Source organism: Megascapheus bottae, unplaced genomic scaffold (genome assembly GCF_031878675.1).
Source record: "Megascapheus bottae isolate mThoBot1 unplaced genomic scaffold, mThoBot2.hap1 HAP1_SCAFFOLD_102, whole genome shotgun sequence".
Classification (NCBI taxonomy): domain Eukaryota; kingdom Metazoa; phylum Chordata; class Mammalia; order Rodentia; family Geomyidae; genus Megascapheus; species Megascapheus bottae.
In genome coordinates, this window is record NW_028327540.1 from 512,914 (window position 1) to 525,945 (window position 13,032).

Here is a 13,032-nt window from a genome sequence, read left to right on the forward strand (position 1 = left end):
AAAATTAGATCCCAATACCATGAGGACACTCAAGGGTGCATTCGGAGTGTGACCTGCAGGTGGATGTGAGCCTGTCTAACCTGGAGGGGATTTCTCCACCACAGGAAATGGAATACAAATTTAGAATCTGCTTTCATGAGGTGACAATCTCTGGCAGATGTTCTTATCAAATGTGGCACTGCCTACTTCCAGCTTAAAACATGGGTTGATGACCCAGCATAACAGAGAATGTATTCACCCAGGCCCAACACATAGGCTGGGACCCTGAACTTTCAGGTAGCATTTGGCTTTGAAGGTCATGAGATCTTAGTCTACAAATGATGAGCCCCCTCCCGTGAGGCATAGCAAACGGAGCCAAAGTGCAACCCAGTTAAGCACCAGATCAAGCTTCCCTTCTTCAGTAGGGTATGGTTTGAAAACTGTGCATAGCTTCTGTTTGAAGCCAGTCCAGAAAGGAAAGTCCATGAAACTCTCATTTCCAGTTAACAGCCAAGAAAAAGCCAAAGATAGAGATGAAGCTCAAGAGAGCTAGGGAGCCATCTGAAAAGAATGGTTACACCCTGCAACATCCTCATTATCTGATCTTGAAAACATCTCTGCGTGCATCCCAGCATGCAGCCAGCATCGGGGGTGACAGTGACCGCTGCGCCCATAGGCAATCTGCACTGTCTCTGATATCTGTAATGTGAACCTCATTCTGTTGTGTTTGTGAAGCGGTGTCAACCCTGCAGAAGGAACCAACTGTGCCCTAACTCCCACTGTCCCCTGGGGCCCCTAGCATTCCCCCATCTGCACCCCTCCTGTGGCTTCTGATCCTAGGGAGCACTCCTGCCCTGTCCAACACTCACATGAAGTGCATATTTCTACTCCTGGGGCAACTTCTAAACAGAGAGTACATGACATGCCCACTCTCCAGGCACGGGGAGATCCTGCCAAAGTAGCAAATCAGTGATAAGTACATAAAGTGATGAATAGAATTTTAGATCCTGATGGTAGACAGTCTGCAAAATCCAAGGGGGAATGGAATTGGAGGGGACCAGGGATCAGGATGTGGGCATGGAGCTTCCCTGCCAAGGGGGTGGAGGAAGTCACAGGCTGGGGGATGCACAGGATGATCCATGGGCCCTGTGCAGCTACTGGGTCACCCCCTTCTGCATCTCAGCCTTAGGCTTTGAGCTCTGTGATCGTCAAGATGTGCACAGTCTGTACTCTGGCTGGCAGAAGAAAGGACCCTTTGAAGACAATTGTAGACCCTTTGTGAGTGTAGGAAGGGGTAGGCTGGACACCCAGTCCAAGAGGAACGAAAACTGGAGTCGAGGGGTGTGCAAGGAGTGGGTGTGAGGGTTGTGGGCAGTCACTGTCATGGCAGAGTTGGCTCTGTCTGTGGGGTGAGTGCCTCCCTGCAGGCACAACATTGGAGATATCAGAGATCCACATGAAAAGGAAAAGCTGGAAATGGCACTATGGTTCAAATGGTAGAGCATCAACCTTGAGCAAAAGAGCTCAGGGACAGTACCCAGGACCTGAGTTCAAGCCTCATGACTGTAAAAGAAAAAGAACCAGGACTATGAGAGGGAACCTGGTACTCTCTTGGTCTAATCAGACACAAGAAGAGGCCGGGATAGGCTGTGGAAAAACACAGAGAACATCTTCCCCCAGCTCATCCTGTCCTGCATGCAGGGACAGCCATGTAACTAGGGGTACGGTGAGATCATCTTCACCCCTGTGCTGCCATCTGAATTGTAGGCCTCTGTCCTGGCATGGGGTGTCCTGATGGCTGAGCAGGTGCCCTAACCCTAGATGGAGAGCAGCCACTGACTGTGGTAGCTAAGGAGAGATCTGTTCCATAGCTATCAGGCCACCCAGCATGGGAGCCATAACCACCCCTCACCCAGGTAGAGGCCAATGGTTCTCCAGGTGCTACTAACATTGCCCCACCCCTAGCTCTGGGTACACGTGACATTCCCTCCACAAGGAGCAGGACTATGTGAAGGATCAGGAAGCTGCCTATGGGCTTCAGATGATGGCCAGGCTGGCACTACAGATGGCCTCACTCTGTCACCACCTTCCCCAGCCTCCATCATTCCTCCATCATGCCTCTCTACCTCCCACCCTTTAACCTTGGAAACCAATGAACTGGGCTCTCATCATTCCTCTCATCTCTTCACCCACCTTGCCATGCGTCCATCCCTCTGTCACTTCCACCCCACACACATCCCACCACCAGCCACCCTGTAGCTTATGAGGATCCCAGAGGAAGCTCTTGGTGAAGGGCTTGTGACCACAAAACTGTTACTATCACCCGCTCCGGCCTGATCCACCACAGAATAAGAACAGCCAAGCAGGCACACACTGCAGCAGAGTTGCTCTGCTGCCACCCTGATTTCTTCATGGCCAGGACTTGGCTCTCCTCAGCCTCCCAGATCAGTAACCAGAACATTGTGCTTTCACAGAGCCATGGCTTCCAGTCTCCATGGACACAATGACATCAAGGTGATGCCAACTTCCCCATCTCTATATACTTCTAACTATGGGATGGGAGCTGAGGTTCTCTTCTGTGACTCCATCCGCTAAGAGGCTCATGCAGATTTCTATCCTTTGCTCATCATGGTGACTCTTTGGTTAACAAGTCACTGCTGGGCTTCCAGTTCACCACATATAGAACCCATACTCCAACACTTTTCTTAGAAGGACTGATGACTTTTAAATATTCTCTCGTTTTAAATTTCTAGTTCCTTCTCTCTTTCATTTATATATTTCCCTTCCTCACATACTTCCCTGTTTTTTACCTTCCTTCTTTCATTCCTGGCCTTGAACTCAAGACCTGGAGCTTTTTCTTAGCTTTTCTTTGCTCAAGGTAGCAACCAACCTAGATGCCCGTCAGTTGATGAGTAGATCAAATATGGTATTTTTACACAATGGAATTCTGTGCTTCTGTCAGAAAGAATGACATAGACGAATTTGTAAGGGAATAGAAAGACTGTAAAGTTTAGAAATTAGTTTCTGTCTCCTTCTCTCTCTCCTTCTCTATCTCTGTAAAATTTAGAAGTTCCTGTTTCTCTCTCTTTCTCTCTTTTCTCTATTTCTCTCTCTTTCTGTCTCTCTCTCTCTCTCTCTCTCTCTCTCTCTCTCTCTCTCTCTCTCTCTCTCTCTCTCTCTCTCTCTCTCTCCAATCCTTAGGCTTGAACTCAGGGCCTGAGCTACTTTTGCTCAAGGTTAGCACTCTACCATTTGAACCACAGTGCTGCTTCTGGCTTGCTCTTTTCACGTAGTATTGAGGAATCTAACCCAGGCCTTCATCCTTGATAGGTTAGCACTCTACCACTAAGCCACACAGTCAGCTTTTAGAGGTTTCTGACAAAGGTTTTCCTACATGCTATTATTTCTTCTGTCAGTGCTCTTAATGCTTGCTGAAGGTTGACTTTGTTTAGAAGACTTACCCTAATGCTCCCATATACAGAGATTCTATATATAGCTAAATGTTTTTCATTACTCAGAATTTCTCTATTGTGTATGTTCTGAAATGTACTGAAGACTGACTTCTGATTAAAAGTCATTGCACATTTGTTGTATTCATTAGTTTTCTTTTCTTCTATGGGAATCAGGTTTGTGATGAACACAGAAGTATGCCTTCCAGGTCAAACATTTTCCACATTTGTAATATTCATAAGGTTTTTCTCTCCTTTGTGCATTTTATACTTAGTCATGCGTTCATGATGGATTTTTCATATTCTTATATTCATACGATTTTTATCCTGTGTCTGTGTAGTATCATGCAAACTCAACTATGAGTTCTTCAAAAAAATTTCCCTTTCATTTTATTCATAGGATTCTATCCTGTGGGTGTTTAGTGATAAATCTTGACTTGTGCCTTCTGGGGAAAAGATTGAACATTTGCTACATTCATTAAGGGTTTTATCTTGTTTTGGTTCTGTGACACAAGCTGAGTTTTCTTCCACAGACTAAAAAGTCTTTCCTATTTATTACATTGCTAAGGCTTCTCATATGTGTGAACTCTCTTACGCTTCCTGAAGGGTGAATACTGCACGAAAGACTTTCAACTTTGGTTATATTCCTAAGGTTTCTAATATGTGTGAATTCTGTTATGCCTCCTGTAATGTGACTTACATCTGAAGGTCTTACCACATTTGATGCACTCGTACAATTTCTCTCCTGTGTGTGTTCTCTGATGCAATTTGAGGGAAGACTTCCATTTGAAAGACATTCCACATCGGTTACATTCATAAGGTTTTTCTCCTGTTTGAATTGTCTTATGCATGTTGAGGTTTGGCTTCTGTGTGAAGGACTTTCCACATATGTTACACTCATAAGGTGTTTCTCCTGAGTATATTCTCTGATGAACGTGGAGTTTTACCTTCCATTTGAAAGACTTTCCGCATTCACTACATGCATAAGTTTTCTCTCCTATGTGTGTTCTATTATGCCCATCAAGATATGACTTCCACTTGAAGGTCTTTCCACATTTGTTGCACACATAAGGTTTCTCTCCTGTGTGTGTTCTTTGATGCAATTTGAGGGAAGATTTCTGTCGGAAAGACTTTACACATTGGTTACATTCATAAGGTTTCACTCCTGTGTGTATTCTCTGATGAACACGAAGTTTTCCCTTCCCTTGGAAAGACTTACCACATTCATTACACTTATAAGATTTCTCTCCTGTGTGTGTTATTTGATGAACTCGAAGGTGTATCTTCTGGGTGAAAGACTTTTCACATTTGTTACATTCATAAGGTTTCTCTTCTGTGTGTCTTCTCTGGTGCAAAATGAGGTATGATTTCAGTCTAAAAGTCTTCCCACATTTATCCCATTCATAAGATTTCTCTTCTGCGTGAGATCTCTGATGTGTGCTGAGAGCTGAATTCTGGGCAGAAATTTTATTACGTTCCTCATATTCATAAGGTTTGTCTTCTCTTGGAGATCGAGGTTGGAGCATCAGGTCTGACTTCTCAGAAATTAATTTTCACACTTGATGTACGCATCACATATCTCAGGATATTTGCTCTGAGGTATTGTAAGGCGTATTTCATTACTGAAAGATTTCTCACATTCACTACATGTATGAGGAGTCTCTCCTGTGTACATTTTCGGATGTGTAGTGATGGTCGGTGTTAAGTACAATATTTTTCATCACACAGTACATTTAGCAGTTTTCCTCCCTCCTTGAAGAATTTCTTGGGCAGGGAGAACAGAATTATGATACTGCAGATCTTTTGGACTGTCACAATCATGAATAAAATGCTCTGAATATCCGATGGATTTTTTAAGAACAGGAGACATACGAGATCTCTATGCAGCATGCATCTCATCAGGCTTAGGAGACAGAAGCATGTTCTGACACTTAATGAACTCCTCAGTCCTCACCCCTAAGTTGTTACCGTTATTACTAATCAGCTCTGGATTATGTGTAGAGCTCAAATTTAAAGTTGTTGCTAATCTCACGTTTTCCTCCACTTTGATACTACTTGCAACTTCTACTTCACAAAGACATTCATGTGGACTTTCCTGGCAGGTCTTGAACACATTTTCCATTACCTGGACATCTAAAATGAGTCATAGAAAAAAAGACACAAACATACATGAGATACAAATATTCCTTACTGTAAAGGTAATGACTTTACTTTCCCATCCTAAGTGTTAGATATTTTAAAATATAAAAGTGGAAATTGATTTGTGAGAAATATATGCTTTTCTCCCTAACATATTAAGAAAATGATATTTTACAATAACCAATAATGTTTTTCTGTGTTTTAGTTCTCTTTTTATATCACAGGAAATATTTATTGAAATTACCCAACTATGTATTGCTACAGTTTTAAGCTGAGTACTACCTATACTATACCTGCAGCTGTTTTTTTTTTCAAATACTGTTTTGTTTATACATTGAGGAATAGCTGCCTTTCTTTTATTTTGGAGAAATAATCTAAATACTGTGCTGTTTTGCATCTTTTTAAAACTTTCTTTTCTTTTCTTTTCTTTTTTTTTGTAGTTCATAGGCCTCGGCCCTGTCCCTGAACACTTCAGCAGAAGACTATAACCCCTATCCTTGAGCTACAGTCCCACTTACTTTTTTCTACAGTTAACTACAAATAAGAGTCTCAGGTCCTGAGTAGCAGATAGGATTACCTTACCCAGTTTCAATGCTGATTGCTTATTAACCATTAAGTGAGGAACACGAATTTTTTCTAGATTCAGCGGCCACAAGTTTGGTTTATATGTCTGTTTGCCTTTGATCCAAGCAAGAACGATTCTTGAGAGTAAGGACTTACACCTATATCCCTTCAGTTACAACTTCTCACTAAAGTCTCAATTTAGGTATTTGTGGGAATTTTGAAATTTGTTTCTTTCCATTTGAAGTCTTATAAAAATTCCTTTTCTAACACTCCTGTCCCTCAGAACCATGGAAGACCAGAAAATCCCCAGCTCATTGTCTAGTTAATTTTCTTATGTTGATTGAAACTTTGTTGTTTTTTTTCCTTCCATTCCTGGGTTTGAACTTAGGACCTAACCACTGTCCTTGGGTTTTCTCAAGACTAGAACCCTATCAATGAAGTCATTACTTCTGGCTTTTTCTATGTATGTGATAATAAGGAATCAAACCTGTGTCTTTGTGCATGCTAGGCAAGCACTCTACCACTAGGCTCAATTTCTGGTGGAAAGGTCTGGGTCTGAATACCAGTCTCTTCCTACCAGCAAAAAGATATTATCCTTATCAGAGAATAATGCCCTGACTTATTCCTTGTTTGCTCAATCATTTATAGTTTTAGTTTTAAAGAAATGAAATATCATTCTTTTTTCTTTCTTTCTTTCTTTCTTTCTTTCTTTCTTTCTTTCTTTCTTTCTTTCTTTCTTGTTTTGCAGTCATGGGACTTGAATTCTAGACCTGGCTGTTCTTCCTGAGCTCTTCAGCTCAAGGCTACTGCCCTATGTCTTTAGCCTCAACCCCACTTCTCATTTTCTATTGGTTCATTGGAGAGAAGAGTCTAAGGTGTTTTGTGATAGGTCAGTCTTTGAACCTTGATCCTCAGATCTCAGCCTCCTAAGTAGCTAGGATTACAGTCTGGCTTTCTCATTTTATTTTGTTTCACAGTGATTTCTACAGAGAAATCTAACTTTAACTCTACTGCCACATAGAATTCGTCATATCACCCTATGATTCTTGGTGCCGGGGGTTTGGGCTAGCATGCACAAAGACCTCGTTCAGTTCCTTGGTACTACATACAAAGAAAAAGCCAGAAGTGGTGCTATGACTCAAGGAGTAGAGAGCTAGCCTTGAGAAAACCCAAGGACCATGCTCAGGCCCTGAGACCAGGCATAGGATTCGGAAAAGAAAATGATTCTTGATTCATTCATAAAGAATTCCATAGGTTCCACACAGGATTTTGGGTAACTAAGAATATTATTGCTCAGTACATCACAACATGAACTTACCAATGGGGCTCAGGCTCCAACATCAATATGAAGATGCATTCACTCACCTGTGATATTCTTGTCAGAGGAATTTCCTATCCAGAGTTCTGCACAGTGCTCTAGCTTGTCAATTAATACAGGTTTGTGAACACAGGGCCCTGTAAATTAGAAACAGTAGAGAATTATTGCTTATGCTGTGTCATCATTGCTTTATGTTCGCAGACATCCTACTCACAATTTATCTATTAAATCTTTTTTCTCATTTCTCACTGGCTCCATGGTTGACTTTTCCCCAGCTCTGGATTCATTTTGTATGGCATAAACTTAGCAGTCTTGCTCAAGGCTAGAAAAATACCAGTTTGAGTCCCAGCTCCACTTACATGCATAGGTCTTCATGCATGCTAGGCAAGCACTCAACCACAAAGTCAAACTCTTGACACTCCACTAACATTTTTGAGGGGTTACTTGGAGTTATAGAGTTTCATGGCAATTTTTATGCCATTGCTGGCTTCAAATTAGAATTCTTAGATTTCTTCCTCCTGAATATTTTAAGATTACAGGCATGAAACGGTGCACCTAGTGCCAGGATTCCATTATAAACTCACTGTTTAGTGATTTGTAGATCCTATTACCAATAATGATATATATTCTATTCTGGATGGTTTATCCACTTACAATTACTGTGTAAGTTTGGAATGTCGTCTCCATTAGAGGAAACATAATTTAGAACTGTTGTCAAAGTATCCTGAAATTATCCTGAAGAATGAGTACAAAATTACCTTAGGTTTTCTTTAGAAAGTAATGATACTTCTCAGGGCCTGGAATCTTTCATTTAAATAGTATTGAAAGTTTGATAAACATTCACGTATCTGTAAAATATCAAGGCACTTGGCCTTGCATGTGAATATGACTTTTGCTCACCTAAGGACACCAGGTTGCTGTAGGTCTCCAGCATTACATCTCTGTACAGGGTCCTCTGAGCATTGTCCAGATGCTGCCACTCCTCCCAGCTGAAATCCACAGCTACATCATCAAATGACACCAGCTTCTGGAATGGCACATTTTCATCAAGTAATTAGCACTGAGTTATAAAAACACCATGTCTGGAATTTTATTCTTTTTTTTGTTGGAATTGTATTCCTTTGCTTAAATGTTTAGACTTACATGAAATATTGACCTGAAAAGCTTAGGGATGGTGCCTAGGCCCAGAGTTCAAGTCCCAAGACCCACAAAAAAATTAAAAGGCAAGCCAGGTGTTGGTGGCTCACGCCTGTCATCCTAGCTACTCAGGAGACTGAGATCTGAGGACCATGGTTCAAAGCCAGCTTGGCACAAAATTCCATGAGACTCCTTTCCTATTACCCACCATAAAATGTTTAATGGCTTGTGGCATATCATGGTAGAGCAATTGTGGTATCGACAAATATAAATCGGTTGAGTAGATTTAGGTTATAAATGGAATTATTCCATTGAAAAGGAACTACATTATATGATGACATATGCTGGTACTGTGAGAATATTGCAAAATCTTAGGGTATCAAGTAATAATACTGTGAAGTACACCCAGAATGTTAATGTTCTATGTCTGGCATAATAATCACTTGGGGAAGAAACTTTTTCTTCTTTTTTTTGCCTGGGGGATTTGTACGGCTTGAACTCTGTGCCTGGGCACTGTTCCTGAGCTCTTCAACTCAAGGCTATCACCCTGCCTATGAAGCCACAGTGCCATTTCCCATATTCTAGTGGTTAACTGTAAATGAGAGTCTCATAGACTTTCTAATGCCCAGGCTGGCTTTGAACCAAATCTTTAGATATCAGCCTGATACCTGAGTAGCTAGGATTACAGGTAGAAGTCACTGCACCTGGCAAGAAATTTATTTCTTGCTGTTTTATACTACAAATTTACTGTATGTTTTACTTTTTCGAAAAGACTGAGGATGACCTTTGTTCTGTATATAATGGGAAGAGGGGGAGGGAGCTGTGAGCAGAAGAACTGAGGGGCAATACTCAGGATAGGACAATAGCCTTAAACTAAAGAGCTCACGGCCCAAGGTCCAAGCCCCATGACTTTCCCCACTACCCCTCAAAAAAAGGGAAAAAAATTGGAGATTGGAGAGGATTTTCTAAAAAGAATATATAGAAATAGTAGTTCAAAATGTGGAAAGAAGTTCAATATTAACAGTCATGAGAAAAATTAAAATTACAATGAAATCATTACTTTAAATATATTAATATAAATACAGTTTTAAACAAAAAGATCCACATACACACACACAAACACACACACACACGCATACAAAAAAACAACTTTCAAAGTCTAACTATTACTGGGAAGGTAGTGAGAAGAAGTAGAACTTTGGAATAGTTCTGCAAGGAATATAAAACAATCAAAAATTGCGTGGAGAGTGCTAAAAAAGTACTAAATATAGAATTACATAGAAATATGGTCCAACACTTCTATTTCTAGATTTGTACCTAACGGAAGAAAAAGCAGAGACTAGAATAAATATGTGGAGAATGCATTCACAACTATTAATAATAATCAAAAGTTAGAAATATGCAAAATAATGCATTGAAAAGGAAGAACATTTTACTATATTTTACAGATGAATCTTGATTACAGTAAACTAAGTATACAGCAGTCATAAAGGAAGAGCTAGGGTATGTTTTCCCTTCCAGAGCCTCCAAGGATCAACAAACCCTTAGAGCCAAAAAGCACGATGGTTCCAGAGATTGGAGTAGAGAGGAACAGGAGCTGAATGTTTAATGATTATACATGGAAGATGAAAATTGCTCTAGATGGGTAGAATGAAGAGAGAACTGTACCCTAAACAATGGTTATGTAGCCACACAGGATGGGACACACCTATACTCCCTGATCTTGGGAAACTCAAGAAGGATTTCTAGCCATCCTGGATGCATGGAAAGATCTATCATAAAAACTAATGTGGAGGGGCTGGGAGTTTGGAATAGTTGTAGAGTGCTTGTATGAAGACGAAGGTTCAATTCCGCAGTACCACATACACAGAAAAAACCAGAAGTAGTGCTGTGGCTCAAGTAGAAGATCACTAGGCTTGAGGAAAGCTGAAGGACAGAGCTCAAACCGAGTTCCAGCCAAAGGGCTTTTTTTAAAAAAAAACCCAGAAAGCTGAGCATGATGGGGTGGTGGCTCACTTTTATAATCCTAGCTACTCAGGAGGCTGAGATCTGAGGATCAAGGTTTAAAGCCATCCTGGCACAAAAAGACCTGAGACTCTTATCTCCAATTTACCTTTAGAAAATGGGAAGTGGGGCTTGGCTCCAGGGTAAGGTGGTAGCCTGGAGCTGAAGAGTTCAGGGATAGTGCCCAGGCTGAGTTCAAGATCTATGACCCACCAAAAAAAACCCAAAAAACAAAAAATAATATGGAAAAATTTGGATTCTGTGAATTTTATCAGGCATATAAATGTCTTTTTTTCCTGTTGAAATAACAAATTGTTTGGAAACATTTTAAAAGTTTTTTACCTAGAAATGTACACTACAAATGGAATTAATAACAAACACAAAATATGCAAAAGATACAAATTATCACAATATGGGTATCCTGCTTCTCTATCTTTCACTGACTCCTGTTCAAATGAGTCACATATTCTGAATCATTTCTCCCAGTCGATATATGCCACACATGTTAGCTTGTACTGTACTTCTTGGGAAATCAAAAGCAAATACTAAGCAAATATGTGTTAGATTTTGTCAACAGTGATATTTCAAATATAAATCCCTACTCATTGCATTATTTAATATCAATGCCGGAATCTAACTTACACTGGCAGAATCTTCAATCTTTTGAGAATCTTCAAAAGGGTGTGTAAATATTTAGGATCGTTATGTCTTCCTGGAGGAGAGATCCCTTTAGTAGTATGTAGTAACCTTCTTTTCTTACTAATTTTAGTTTGAAGTCTATTTTATCTGATATGAAGATGGCAACTCCATCCTGTTTATGGGGGCACTTAGCTTTATAGAGTTTATTCCAACCTCTCACTTTCAAAAGATGACTGTTTTTGGGTAAGATGTGTCTCTTGAAGACAGCAGAATGATGGCTCTTGCTTTTTGATCCAACTAGACAGCCTATACCGTTTAATTGGAGAGTTAAGTCCATTGATATTGAGAGTTAGGATTGAGAGATATTTATTAGTTCCTACCATTTTTAAAAGCTTTTAGTAGGGCCTGTGTCTTGACAGTTCTTGTGGTCCTTAGATGGTATGCTGTTTAGGTGCCATTTCTTTCCCTATATTGCATTTATTTTGGTTTTCTATGTATAGAGCATCGCTGCAAGTGGTGCTGTGGCTTGGTGGGACAGCTAAAGCCTAAAGAAAGTCCAATAACAATGTTCACACTCTGAGGTCAAGTCCCAAGACTAGCAAAAACAAAAAAAAATTCGACAAGGGGCAAAATGCAGGCAGAGAAGGCACTGTGAAGCAAATGTTTTGTAAAGGATGAGTTCAATATTGACCCTTAAGTTTGGATCTTACCTAAGAAAGGCTCCTTGAGCCTGAGACCACACTGGTAGTTGGGCCTAGTGGAAGATATTGGGATTGGACAAATAAGGTGTGCTGTTTACTACATCCACATGTATATTGTGAGATTGGAGGAGAGATTCAGCCTCCAGTAGGTCTTTGGTGAGGTCTTCTGTGAGCAAGGATCTTTGGTCATTGGGCCCTGAAAGGTGACCCTGCCTCCCTCACAATGGAACAGAATATGGAACCCTGGTAACCAAGCCACAGTAACTAACAACCAACTCAAGCCAGCTCACTTGGCCTGTGGCTCAGGAGGAAGAAGGACGTTGCTGTGCTGTTGCAAAAGTTCAGGAAACTCGAGTGTCAGGCATGGAAGTTGTGTCTGTCTTCCTCGAAGATGTACATGCTAGATCATTGCCAAGCCACAAATCCATTATAACAGGCCTTTCTCTAGGAAGAAGGCCAGGAAAATCCAGGGCAACCAGATGAGGTATATTTCTAAGAAGAAATGTATTTGACCCCATCATCCTCCCCACACATTACAACTTTCTTTTTTTTAATTTTTTATTGTAATCAGTAAAAGGGTTAGATGATATTTGCCAGATAGAAGGTGCATTAATTCACATACATTGATACCCTTTCACAAGTCTTGGTACCATTTCCCTCCAAACATACACCCCCCACCCGTATTGGTTTTCCCCCCTTCCCTATCAAATTTCAAATATCCAAATACAAATAAATTCAATATATCAGATAACAAAATGAGATACTATACCAATATGGGATAACCAAGGGACAGCAAAGGAGATGAGAGACAACATAGTACATTAAAGACAACAATCATTCATTATGTGGCTTTTGTTTCAATATCCTGGAGGTCCTTTCAATTAGCTTCACATTATATGGCCTTATATATGGCCTTTTGCTCTATTGCAAATCTCTACTAGTAGAGCCCAAGGTTTCTACTGATTATGACGAATGAGGGAAACCACTGAGCCTAAGTTCCTTTGAGTCTGACTTACTTCACTTAATATGATTTGTTCTAAGTCTGTCCATTTCCTAACAAATGGGGCGATGTCACTCTTTCTGACAGCAGCATAGAATTCCA